Genomic DNA, 12,929 nt, shown 5'->3' with positions numbered 1-12,929 from the left:
GCATTGTTTAACTATTTCTTTATTACAGCACTGTTTCCACAAGGCAGGACTCATACAATCATATACATGTATGATATATACACGCTATACCAGCAACTATGCATTGAGAAGCAGAACATGTAATGAATAGGGGTCTGTGATTCCCAAACATAGTTTATAGGCACAGCATCCACACATTCTGTACATGGCACAACACAGTTTACAGGCGCAACATAACACATATTGCGTACATGGCACGACGCAATTTACAGGCGCAGCACACACATATGCAGTACAGCTGTAACACATGGTTCACATAGACATCAGACCAACCAGAGAAAGAGTACAAACACACCATACCCCATTAGTGACACCGCATTTGTGAGAACCCACCTCAAAAGCAGTGCAGATCTCAGCCCATCCAAAGACATTGCAATTCTCAGAACGGCCACAAAGGGGCGCGAGTCTCAGACTGGCCGGGAGGAACAAAATCGCCTCCGCCGGCCCTTGGTTACGGGGTTGGGTTAGCCCTGCCTAGGAACAAACAAAGCAAAGCTAACCCAACCCCGTAAGCAAGGCAATGCTAAAGCCAATTTGGTTTACGTTAATTGGATGTAAAACTAAAGCCAATTTGGTTGAATTAAGTTGAATGCAAAGCCAAAGCCAATTTGGTTGATGCAAAATGACTGCAAGGCTAAAGCCAAATTTGGTTGAGATTAATTGAATGCAGACGCTGAAATCAGCGCAACTCTTCAAATGGCCACAAGGGGGCGCGAGTCTCAGACTGGCCGGGAAGGAACAAAATCGCCTCCGCCGGCCCTTGGTTACGGGGTTGGGTTAGCCCTGCGCTAGAACAAACAAAGCAAAGCTAACCCAACCCCGTAAGCAAGGCAAACTTAAAGCCAATTTGGTTTACATAATTTGGATGTAAAACTAAAGCCAATTTGGTTTACAATAATTGAGTGTAAAGCTAAAGCCAATTTGATTGAAGTCAAGTGAATGTAAAACTAAAGCCAATTTGGTTGAAATAAGTTGAATGCAAAGCCAAAGCCAATTTGGTTGATGCAAAATGACTGCAAGGCTAAAGCCAATTTGGTTGAGATTAATTGAATGCAGACGCTGAAATCAGCACAGATCATCAAATGGCCACAAGGGGGCGCAAGTCTCAGACTGGCCGGGAAGGAACAAAATCGCCTCCGCCGGCCCTTGGTTACGGGGTTGGGTTAGCCCTGCGCTAGAACAAACAAAGCAAAGCTAACCCAACCCCGTAAGCAAGGCAAACTTAAAGCCAATTTGGTTTACATAATTTGGATGTAAAACTAAAGCCAATTTGGTTTACAATAATTGAGTGTAAAGCTAAAGCCAATTTGATTGAAGTCAAGTGAATGTAAAACTAAAGCCAATTTGGTTGAAATAAGTTGAATGCAAAACCAAAGCCAATTTGGTTGATGCAAAATGACTGCAAGGCTAAAGCCAATTTGGTTGAGATTAATTGAATGCAGACGCTGAAATCAGCACAGATCATCAAATGGCCACAAGGGGGCGCAAGTCTCAGACTGGCCGGGAAGGAACAAAATCGCCTCCGCCGGCCCTTGGTTACGGGGTTGGGTTAGCCCTGCGCTAGAACAAACAAAGCAAAGCTAACCCAACCCCGTAAGCAAGGCAAACTTAAAGCCAATTTGGTTTACATAATTTGGATGTAAAACTAAAGCCAATTTGGTTTACAATAATTGAGTGTAAAGCTAAAGCCAATTTGATTGAAGTCAAGTGAATGTAAAACTAAAGCCAATTTGGTTGAAATAAGTTGAATGCAAAACCAAAGCCAATTTGGTTGATGCAAAATGACTGCAAGGCTAAAGCCAATTTGGTTGAGATTAATTGAATGCAGACGCTGAAATCAGCACAGATCATCAAATGGCCACAAGGGGGCGCAAGTCTCAGACTGGCCGGGAAGGAACAAAATCGCCTCCGCCGGCCCTTGGTTACGGGGTTGGGTTAGCCCTGCGCTAGAACAAACAAAGCAAAGCTAACCCAACCCCGTAAGCAAGGCAAACTTAAAGCCAATTTGGTTTACATAATTTGGATGTAAAACTAAAGCCAATTTGGTTTACAATAATTGAGTGTAAAGCTAAAGCCAATTTGATTGAAGTCAAGTGAATGTAAAACTAAAGCCAATTTGGTTGAAATAAGTTGAATGCAAAACCAAAGCCAATTTGGTTGATGCAAAATGACTGCAAGGCTAAAGCCAATTTGGTTGAGATTAATTGAATGCAGATGCTGAAATCAGCACAGATCATCAAATGGCCACAAGGGGGCGCAAGTCTCAGACTGGCCGGGAAGGAACAAAATCGCCTCCGCCGGCCCTTGGTTACGGGGTTGGGTTAGCCCTGCGCTAGAACAAACAAAGCAAAGCTAACCCAACCCCGTAAGCAAGGCAAACTTAAAGCCAATTTGGTTTACATAATTTGGATGTAAAACTAAAGCCAATTTGGTTTACATTAAGTGAATGTAAAACTAATGCCAATTTGGTTTACATTAAGTGAATGTAAAACTAAAGCCAATTTGGTTTACATTAATTGAATGTAAAGCTAAAGCCAATTTGGTTGAAGTCAATTGAATGCAGACGCTGAAATCAGCGCAACTCTCAAAATGGCCACAAAGGGGCACGAGTCTGAAAGTGGCCAGGAAGGAATGCAGATGGCATCAGAAGGAAGCGTTGATTGGCCTGGGAGCAGAAGGGCCCTCAGGAAGGGTGCGGGTGGGTTGGATCGCTGGGCTGAAGCTGATGGGATGAACTGTAATGAGACCGAGTGCTGCATCCCACACGTTGCCTGCGATGACCTTGGTGGGGGCTTGTGGCAGAGTGACAGGAAGATCATGGAAATCATGGAAAGGGAACGGAGTGGGGATTCGGGTAACAGCTCAACTGAACTGAGCTGGCGGTGACTGTGGGAGGCCAGGAAAGCCAATGGCATCGCAGGGGGGAAGTCATCGACTGGAAGCATCGAAGGCATCTTCACCTGTAATACAGAGACATGCTTTAGAAGGAGGAACGCTGAGACCCAAACTGTGCTCACCATCAGCCCACCCCCACAAGGCAAAGGCAGGAGCAAAAGGCAAGGAGAACAGCCGAGGGAACGCCAAAACAGAGGGCAAAGGCAAAGGGATGGGAAAGGCTTGGAGAATGCCAAAAGTTGCGTCATAGGTCAGGCCCAAGGAGAAGGCCGCAGAGAACACCAGAACAGAGACCAAAGAGATCAACGCAGAAGGCCAAAATGGAGGGCGAGGTCCGTGAGAACGCTGCAGGGAAGGCCGATGCAGAAGGTCAAGGGCAATGGCCAAAGAGAATGCAGCACAAAAGGCCAAAACCAAAGGCAAAGAGAATGCTGTAGGAGAAGACAAAACAAGAGGCCAAAGGGAATGTGGCAAAGAAGGCCGGGAGCAATGGCCAAAGAGAACGTGGAAGGGGACACCAAAATCAAAGGCCAAAGAGAACACTGCAGGGAACGCCAGAACAGGAGGCCAAAGGGAATGTGGCAAAGATGGCCGAGGGCAAAAGCCAAAGAGAACGCAGCCAGGAGCGCCAAAACTGAAGGCCAAAGAGAATGTTGTAGGGAATGCCAGAACAGAAGGCAAAGGGAACGTGGCAAAGAAGGCCAAGGACAAAGGCCAAGGGAATGTGGCACAGATGGCCAGAACCAAAGGCCAAAGAGAACGCAGCAAAGGTGGCCAAGGGCAAATGGCCAAGAGAATGCCACAGGGAACGCCAAAACAGGAGGGCAAGAGAACGCAGCAGGAAAAGCCAAGGGCAAGGAGAATGCTGCAGGGAAAGGCTGGAGGTGAGGAGAACACGGAAAGAAAAGGACAGACAGCATTCAGGACACCATGAAGTGCAGAAATGAGCTCTGGGAACCCTACCTTGTGTCTCAGTAAGTAATGAGTAAACACTGGTGGGTGAGCATTGCCCTTACCTGCTGGGCAGACAATTACCAGGCAGCAAAGTGGGGTTCCAGGGCGTTCCAGGAAATGCAGATTCCGGTTCCTGCTGCTGCCATGAAGAGCCGCACATCTCCATGCTGTCCTTACAGCACTCAGGAAAGGGAATGGAGCAGGGATTCAGGTAACAGCTGGACTGAACCGAGCAGGCGGTGAGTGCGGGAGGACTGGAAAGACGATGGCATCGCAGGGGGGAAGCCATCAACTGGAAGCATCGAAGGCATCTTCACCTGTAATACAGAGACACGCTTTAGAAGGAGGAACGCTGAGACAGAAACGATGCTCAGTCAGCCCACCCACAAAACATGGAAGCCAAACACAGCTCCAAGAAATGGCTTCAGAGTAAGGTTAGGAGTATTTAACAGGGAAGCTGTGGGGTTTTTGTTAGTATTACACAGAAGGTTACAGAGGGGTTCAGTGCCCAATTGAAAGCACTATGGAAGGTGCAGGGTTAATTTGCACAGGTATCTATACAGTCATGGCTGCAATTCACACTACATTTGGGGTTCAGAGCTTAGGGTTGGGGAGAAAGTATTGAGGTTAGGGTTATTAGGATCGTGCTCAGAGTGAGCGATAGGGAAGGCCAAGGCAAAGGTAAGAGCAAAAGGCAAGGAGAACAGCTGAGGGAACGCCAAAACGGAGGGCAAAGGCATGGACGACACCCAAGGGAAGGCAACGTCAAAGGCAAAGGGAAGGCAAAGGCAGGGAGAGCACTGAAGAGAAAGCCTCGTCACAGGCCAGGCCTGAGGAGAAGGCTGCAGAGAACGCCAAAACAGAGACAAAAGAAAACAAATCAGGGAAGGCCAAAATGGAGGGCAAGGTCCATGAGAACGCTGCATGGAAGGCCAACGCAGAAGGCCAAGGGCAATGGCCAAAGAGAACATGGAAGGGAACGCCAAAACCAAAGGCCAAAGAGAACGCCATAAGGGATGCCAAAACAAGAGGCCAAAGGGAACGTGGCAATGAAGGCTGAGGGCAATGGCCAAAGAGAACGCAGCCAGGAGCGCCAAAACTGAAGGCCAAAGAGAATGTTGTAGGGAATGCCAGAACAGAAGGCAAAGGGAACGTGGCAAAGAAGGCCAAGGACAAAGGCCAAGGGAATGTGGCACAGATGGCCAGAACCAAAGGCCAAAGAGAACGCAGCAAAGGTGGCCAAGGGCAAATGGCCAAGAGAATGCCACAGGGAACGCCAAAACAGGAGGGCAAGAGAACGCAGCAGGAAAAGCCAAGGGCAAGGAGAATGCTGCAGGGAAAGGCTGGAGGTGAGGAGAACACGGAAAGAAAAGGACAGACAGCATTCAGGGCACCATGAAGTGCAGAAATGAGCTCTGGGAACCCTACCTTGTGTCTCAGTAAGTAATGAGTATACAATGGTGGGTGAGCATTGCCCTTACCTGCTGGGCAGACAATTACCGGCCAGCAAAGCGAGGTTCCGGGGCATTCCAGGAAATGCAGATTCCAGTTTCTGCTGCTGCCATGAAGAGCCGCGCATCTCCGTGCTGTCCTTAAAGTGCTCAGGAGCAACGCAGCTCTGCTGCCACCTGTGGGACACAATGCAGTAATGAAGGCGCTGCCCCGCATGTGTGGGGCTGCACCCTGAGCACGTTGCTGTAATGATGACACAAGGATTGTAATTAATTATAATTATAATTAACATTAGGGATATAATTAATGTTATTCATAGGGTTGAAGTTACAGTTGGTCTAACATCAGTATTCTGCACTACAATCACAATTAAGGTTATTTGACAAAAAACATGAGGCATTATTTTTAAGGCAGCATTCAGGTTAAGAGACATTTTCAACACTGCGTTAAGGGTTTGGTTTACAGATACGCTGCAGGTTAACACAATTATCATTAGAACTCCCATTCAGCTATGGGCTCAGGTCAAGGTTAACTTTAATGTTGCCTCCCAGCTAATCCCAGAGTGCCGAAGACAAGCAGAACTCCCAGGGCAGGCAAAGGGAAGGGGAACTCTCATGGAAAACCAAGGTAAATGCAAAGAAAACAGCCAAGTTAAGGCAAGGGCAAAAGCAAAGAGAGCACCAATGGAAAGCCAAGGTGAGGGCAAGGAGAACGCAACAGGAAAGGTCAGAATACAGCCAAAGAGAACACAGCAGGAAAGGCCAAGGGCAAAGGCCAAGAGAATGCAGCACAAAATGCCAAAACAAAAGGACAAGGGAACACAACGTGGAATGCCCAGGCAAGGGCTAAGAAAACATGGCAGGAAAAGCCAAAATAGGAGGGCAAGAGAACGCGGCAAAGAAGGCCAATGCAGAATGTGGCTGGAACAGCAAGTTAGGAGGTCAAAGAGAATGCTGCAGGGAATGTCCAGGCAAGGGCCAAGACAATGTGGCAGGAAATGCCAAAACAGGAGGCCAAAGAGAATGCTGCCGGGAACGCCAAAACTGAATGCTGAAGAGGATGTGGCAACAGAAAGCCAAGGGCAATGGCCAAGAGATGTGGCATAGAACACAAAAACAGGAGGGCAAGGGCCAAGAGAACGTGGAAGGAAATGCCCAGGATGATGGCCAAGAGAACACGGCAAGAAACGCCAAAACAGGAGGGCAGGAGAACGCAGCAGGGAACACCAAAACTGAATGCCGAAGTGAATGTGGCAAAGAAAGCCAAGGGCAATGGCCAAGAGAACCCAGCATGGAACACAAAAACAGGAGGGCAAGAGAATGCCCAGCCAATGGCAACGGCTAAGAGAACATGGAAGGAAATACCAAAACAGGAGGGCGAGAGAACGCAGTACAGAACGCCAAAACTGAACGCTGAAGTGAATCCAGCAAAGAAAGCCAAGGGCAACGGCCAAATGAACGTGGCATGGAACACAAAAACAGGAGGGCAAGAGAATGCAGTAGGGAACAGCAAGGGCAAAGGGAAGGAAAACACTGCAGTGAAAGGCCAGAGACAAAGAGAACACAGAAAGAAAAGGACAGGGAGCATCCAGGGCACCATAAAGTGCAATGAAGAGCTCTGGGAGCACCGTGTTGTGCCGTGCTATGGAGTGGGTAAACACTGATGGGTGAGCATTGCCCTTACCTGCTGGGCAGACAATTACCAGCCAGCAAAGCGAGGCTCTGGGGCATTCCAGGAAATGCAGATTCCGGTTCCTTGCTGTTCCCATGAAGAGCCACGCATCTCCATGCAGTCGTTACGGCACTCGGGAGCGCTGCAACTCCGCAGCCACCTGTGGGACACAAAACAGTAATGAAGGCACTGCCCTACAGATGTGCCTCTTTCACAAACCTGCACTCCTTTCCCTGATCAATGTGGCTGCACTCTGTGCGTGATGCTGCTTACCAGCAGCACTGCAGCTGGGAACAACAGACAAGGAGAAGGCTCAGGTACCCAACAATATCCATCTTTCATCTTCTCTGATAACTGCTCATTATACACTGCTCTCACCTTCGGTTTGGTAGGTGGGGATTGAGGAAGCAATGCCGGTCCCACAGACCCCTCCCTATCCCACACTGTGATGGGAGATCAGGATCTGGACCACCTGAGAACCTGACATCCAGGAGTCTTTGGGTCCTGATGAGACGAGTCCCAGAGCCCTGAGGGAATTCACCGCTGCAGTCACCGAGCCACTCTCAGTGGTATTTGAGAAGTCGAGGCAGTCAGGTGAAGTCCCTGGTGAGCAGAAAAAAGGCAACAGCACAGCTGTTACTGCAGATATAAAGTGTGACCCTGGGAACCACCAACGTGTCAGTCTCACCTCTGTGCTGCAAAAAATCGAGGAGCAGATCCTCCTGGAAGTGACAATGAAGCACACGTTCCAGTGCGTCACCACCCTCTGTGTGAAAAGCTTCCTCCTAATAACCAACCTAAACCTCCCCTGTTTCAGTTTAAAATCATTTCCCCTTGTCCTATCACGATCCACCCTCGTAAACAGCCGTTCCCCTTCCTGCTGTTCCCCCTTCAAGTACTGTGAGGCTGCAATGAGTTCGCCCCCAAGCCTTCTCTTCTCCAGGCTGAACAACCCCACTTCCCTCAACCTTTCCTTGTAGGAGAGCTGCTCCAACCGTCTGCTCATCTCAGTGCCTCCTCTGGACCCGCTCCATGAGCTCCACGTCCTTCCTGTGCTGGGGGCCCCAGGCCTGGATGCAGCACTGCAGATGAAGCCTCACAAGAGCCGAGCAGATGGGGACGATCACCTCCCTCTCCCTGCTGGCCGCTCCTCTTTTAACGCAGCCCAGAACACAGCTGGCCTTCCAGGCTGCAAGCACGCTCTGCTGGCTGATGTCCACTCATGGATCCCAGCTCATCCACCGGGAGCCGCAAGTCCTTTTCTGTGGGGCTGCTCTCAAGGTGTTCTTTGCTGAGTTTGTACAAACACCTGGGATTGCCCCTTCATCAGTGACATTGACAGTGGGGCTGAGTGCACCCTAATGACACCGAGCTGTGGGGTGCAGTGACACACTAGAGGGACAACGCCATCCAGAGGGACCTCAACAGGCTGAGTAGTGGCACTCAGCGATGTACCTTCCTGGCCCAGAAAGCCAACCGTACGCTGGGCTCCATCCAAAGATGTGTGGTCAGCAGGCGAAGGGAGCTGGTCCTGCCCTTCTGCTCTGCGCTGTGAGGCCTCACCTGGAGGTGCTGTGTCTGGATGTGGATGTCCGCAGCGCAGGACAGACGTGGAGCTGTTGGAGAACATCCAGAGAACAGCCACAAATATGAACTGAGGGATGGAACGCCTTTCCTATAAAGAGAGAGAGCTGGAGCTGTTCAGCCTGCAGAAGTGAAGGCTCCAAGGTGATCTGGTAACAGCCTTTCAACACCTGAAGGGAAGAACAAGGAAAGATTTAGCCTAGATATAAAGAAAATCTGGTACAGTGAGGGTGGTGACACAGCAGAACAGGTTACCCAGACATGTGATGGATGCCCCGTCCCTTCCAAGGTGAGGCTGGGTCAGCCTCTGGGCAGCCAGATCTGGCTGTGGATGTTCCTGTTCATTGTGTGGCAGTTGGACGAGATCACCACCAATGGTACCAAGTACTCTGGCTAGGATAATCCACATCCATCAGAGCCTCTCTGGGCCAGTCCCAGTATTCAGCAGAGCAGGGGCTTCACTTCATCACACTGGGGTGATACTGAGTACAGCAGTCCAGAAGAGGACAATCCTTGGCTTTCTATAAAGACGAAGATTTATTACACCTAAGGGTGCACAGAACGCCCTTAAACAACTCTGCATGGTTGGAAGCAGTGCATAACAGCCCTGAAATAAAGGAAGAATAAGTTACCCCATTCCAAAGATGAACACTCAGCCCACACTGCCAAGGAAGCAGTCTCCAGGTAGAGATGCTGCCCTTACGGCTTCCACCCCTTAAAAGTGGTCAGGATTAAAAAAAAAAAAAAAAAAAAAGGGAGAATGCAGCCCTGAAATAAAGAAAAAACAAAGAAACCACTTACACCCTTCTCAAAGGCCAAAACTCACCCCTGCTCCACAGGAGACAGTCTCCAGAGATCAATGCTGCCCTTACATCTGCCAGCACTTCAATGTGGTCAGGATGCCCCAAAAACAGGAAAGGTCACAGTCCTAAAACAAGAAGGAATGACTCACCCTTTCTCAAGGACCAGAGCTCATCCCACACTCCCAAGGAGACGGTCTCTAAAGACAGATACCACCTTAAAGGCTGCCAGCCCTTAAGTGGGGTCAGGATCCCCCCAACAACAAGATATTGCAACCCTGGAATAAAGAATCACTCACCCAGTTTCAAGGGTTCACCCCACGCTCTAAAGGAAGCAATCTCCAGGTGCAGTTGCTGCTCCTTCTGCTGACAGACCTTAAATGTGGTCAGGAGCCCCCAGAAAGTGAAATTACAATCCAGCAGTAAAGAAGAAATCAATGACCCCATTCCAAAAACAAACAGCCCACATCCCAAAGGAAGGAGCCTCCATGCAGAGATGCTGCCCTCACAGCTTCCAGCCCTTAAAAGTGGTCAGGATCCCCCAAAAGGGAAAGACCAGAGCCCCGCAATAAAGCAGCAGTCACTCACCCCATTCCAAAGGGCAGAACTCACTCCCAATACTTCCAAGGAGGCAGTTCCCAAGCAGAATGCTGCTCTGTCTGTTCCCAGCCCTTAAATATGGGCAGGGAGGGGGTGGAGCCAAGCTCAGCCCTATCCGGTCCCACAGGTAAATTGCTTCCACCTGTGCTGGCAGGGCTGGCCACACCCCTCACCAGGTGCTCAATCACTGCTTCAGACTGTAAACAACAACAAAAAAAGACTAATTACAAGCAGGTGATTGGATCTGCCTGTCCGGCAAGGGAGTTTGATCAAAGGATGAGAAACAATGGCATGCATATTTTGATTGAAGTCTGTCCTCAAAAGCATTCAGTAAAATTTCTAATAGATAGGGGAGCACAAATTTCAGTATGATACAGCACACAAATTTCAGTACTGATACAGCAAGATGCTGAACAGCTGTGTGTGCAGCCTGGATGGCAGAGTTGAGATTACCGGTGTGATCGGAGCGAGCTCTGTTTGCCAAACTAGTGGGGACAGCTTGTGGCTCTCCAGTGAGAAATGTGTCGCCTACTTTCTTTGCAATTAAAGCCCATTGTGAAAACAATTCAGGATTTGACATAATCAGTGGGTGAACCTGGCACCTGCCTGTATGGCAGTGTGTGGCCTTTTGAGTCAAGTTTCAATCCCAGACTCCAAAGAAATAGGCAGGCTGCAGCGTGTGCACTTTACGCAGCCCCTGTGCTCCCTGAAGCAGGGGTCGCTAACATACCACTGTACCCCATTTCTGCTGCAGCATGATGTGGGATTTCTGAACTCATAGCAGGTTTGGAAAAAAGACAAATCGTTTCCAGAACAGATTCCCCACATAACTCGTTGTCATCTGGTTTGGAAACCAGATGGAAGGTGGTGATTAATAATCGATTATCGGTGTCTGAAAGCTTATACAGCCCCGCTAGGAGCTGCTGTCCCAAACCTTGCTTACTTGGCAAGCAAGTTGGGGTGATGCCATGGAGTGATGCTGGGATGACACTGGGGTGAAGTTGTGGACTGAGCCTGGAGAGTGACGCTCGGGGTGATGCTGGGGTATTGCGGGTGGGGGGGGGGGGGGGGGGGAATCAGAGAGAGAGAGATACTCGATGGAGACACTGGGGTGACTTAGTGTGATGTTGGGGGGGTGACATTGCTGGCACGACTCTGGGAGTGACATTGGGGTGACACTGGAGAGTGATTCTGAAGTGTCATTGTAGTGGCATGGGTTATGTTGGGGCTTTTTGGGGAGGAAGGGTGGGTGACATCAGGGAGTGAACACTGGGTGGTGACGTTGTTGGGGTGTTATATTGGGGACCTAACGGCCCCTGACTGAAGAATGATCCTGGAATTGAATAAGGTATTTTGGCAGTTTTAAGGGAGTTGATATTTGTGGCTGTGGCTGCAAATGTTTTGTAGAGAGAGCTGTCCCTGGTATTTGGTCTTGTTCTTGCGAAGACTTGTTTTGCAAGCCGATGTTCCAGCTGGGCTCTTGTATGGGAACTGCTGAGTCATGGCCTGAACCTCTGATTGATCACCTGAGGCGAGCCATGAGGCAGCCAGAGGAGCACAGGTGAAGGCAATTCAATTCACCTGTGCTGCCAGAAGGGGTGGAGCCAGGCTGCCCCCTCCTAGAGCTATTTAAGAGCTGGCTGCCAGGGGGGAAGGGTTTCTGCTGGAGATCTGCTCTGCTAGAGTTTCGTGAGTGAGCCCAGGATAGGGGTAAGCCTTCTATTTATTCTATTTTGTTGTCGTAGTCTGCTTTGCCTAACTGTCTTGTTCATTTTGTGATTATAGCATCCTAAAATTCTTAGATTGTAAAGCTCTGTATCATGTACTGGCTGAACGGGTACAGCATGCAAGTGGATCAAACCCTACAGACCCTGGGGAGAATGAAAGTGGGAGAAAGAGTGGAAGTGTGCTTTGAAGCAGGGGATGCCCTGCTAGTGATGCTGATCAAATCCGCTGCTGGCATGTTCCTTCTCTCTCCTTTTCTGTGGCTTGCTATCTCTCAAGGGTCAGATAGTAATAGCATACTTGCTTAGGGAGATTCTGCTTCCCACTTCATGGAATCGTCTAAAATTTTAGAGTGACACCTAGAGGGAGTGACACAGTGGTTATGTTGGAGTGATGTTGGGGTGTCAATAGGATAGATGTTAGGGAGTAGCATGATAGGGTGACATCATTGGGAGTGATGTTGGAGTACCACAGGGATTTAACGTGAATGACTGGTTCTGGGGTGAGAGTGTTGGGGTGACACTGGGGAATGACAATGTTGGAGTGATGCTGAGGGTGGATACTGTGGTGACGGTGAGGGGTGACATTAGGAAGTGACTCCAGGGTGACATTGTTGGGTTGGCACTGGTGGGTGATGTTGGGATGAAAGGGGGGTGATGTGAAGGAGTAATGCTGGGGGATTGATGCTAGAGCATCCCTGGGGGGTGACATCAGGGAGTGTTGGCGCTGATATTTGGAATGTAATAATGAGGTTTTGGGAACTCAATTTGGGGTGAATTAGCAAGGACGTGAACCTGGAGTTTGGTGTGAAATATTGATGGTTTGTGTCTGGAATATGACGTGAAATGGGCTTTGGAGCTTATTTGGATGGCAGTTTTCAGCGTAAAAAATGCTCTTTACAGTTTCCTTGCAGGAAGAGAATAAAGAAAAGTCTGCTTTCACACAGGAGGGGATATGATATACCTTTAGCTGATTCCCACAGGGGTGTACATATTCTCCCACTATTGCTCAAGCCACCTCAGTGAACTTTGACAGAGTTTCACTGCCTTAGGATGTGTATCCGTGTGTAGATGATATTTAATTGCAAGCTCATACTCTGGAAAGGTGGGGGAAGTGGCAGCAGCACTAGATGACTGAGAATTTGAGATTCCACCTGCAAACTGTCAGGGGCTAAGTAAAGGAGTGAAACTTTAAGGCAGCAAAGGCCAG

General features: G+C 49.1%; 1 long non-coding RNA gene across 4 annotated transcripts; it reads right to left on the bottom strand.

Moving 5' to 3' along the window:
• Window positions 1-99: 99 nt before the first annotated feature.
• Window positions 100-10,033, bottom strand: LOC125692518 (uncharacterized). 4 transcript variants are annotated; one of them, XR_007376731.1, is made up of 9 exons: window positions 9,984-10,031; window positions 9,695-9,770; window positions 9,422-9,523; window positions 8,851-9,202; window positions 7,484-7,614; window positions 7,024-7,171; window positions 5,370-5,516; window positions 3,951-4,205; window positions 100-2,999 (listed from the first exon to the last, which is right to left on the bottom strand). It is a non-coding gene; the product is annotated as an uncharacterized LOC125692518 (long non-coding RNA). The 4 variants fall into 4 exon arrangements; XR_007376732.1 differs by having other exon boundaries at window positions 5,389-5,516; XR_007376730.1 differs by lacking the exon at window positions 9,695-9,770 and having other exon boundaries at window positions 9,984-10,033.
• Between the last annotated feature and the right edge of the window lie 2,896 nt (window positions 10,034-12,929).

Source organism: Lagopus muta, chromosome 4 (assembly GCF_023343835.1).
Source record: "Lagopus muta isolate bLagMut1 chromosome 4, bLagMut1 primary, whole genome shotgun sequence".
Taxonomy (NCBI): domain Eukaryota; kingdom Metazoa; phylum Chordata; class Aves; order Galliformes; family Phasianidae; genus Lagopus; species Lagopus muta.
This window is presented reverse-complemented; position numbering and strand designations above follow the sequence as displayed.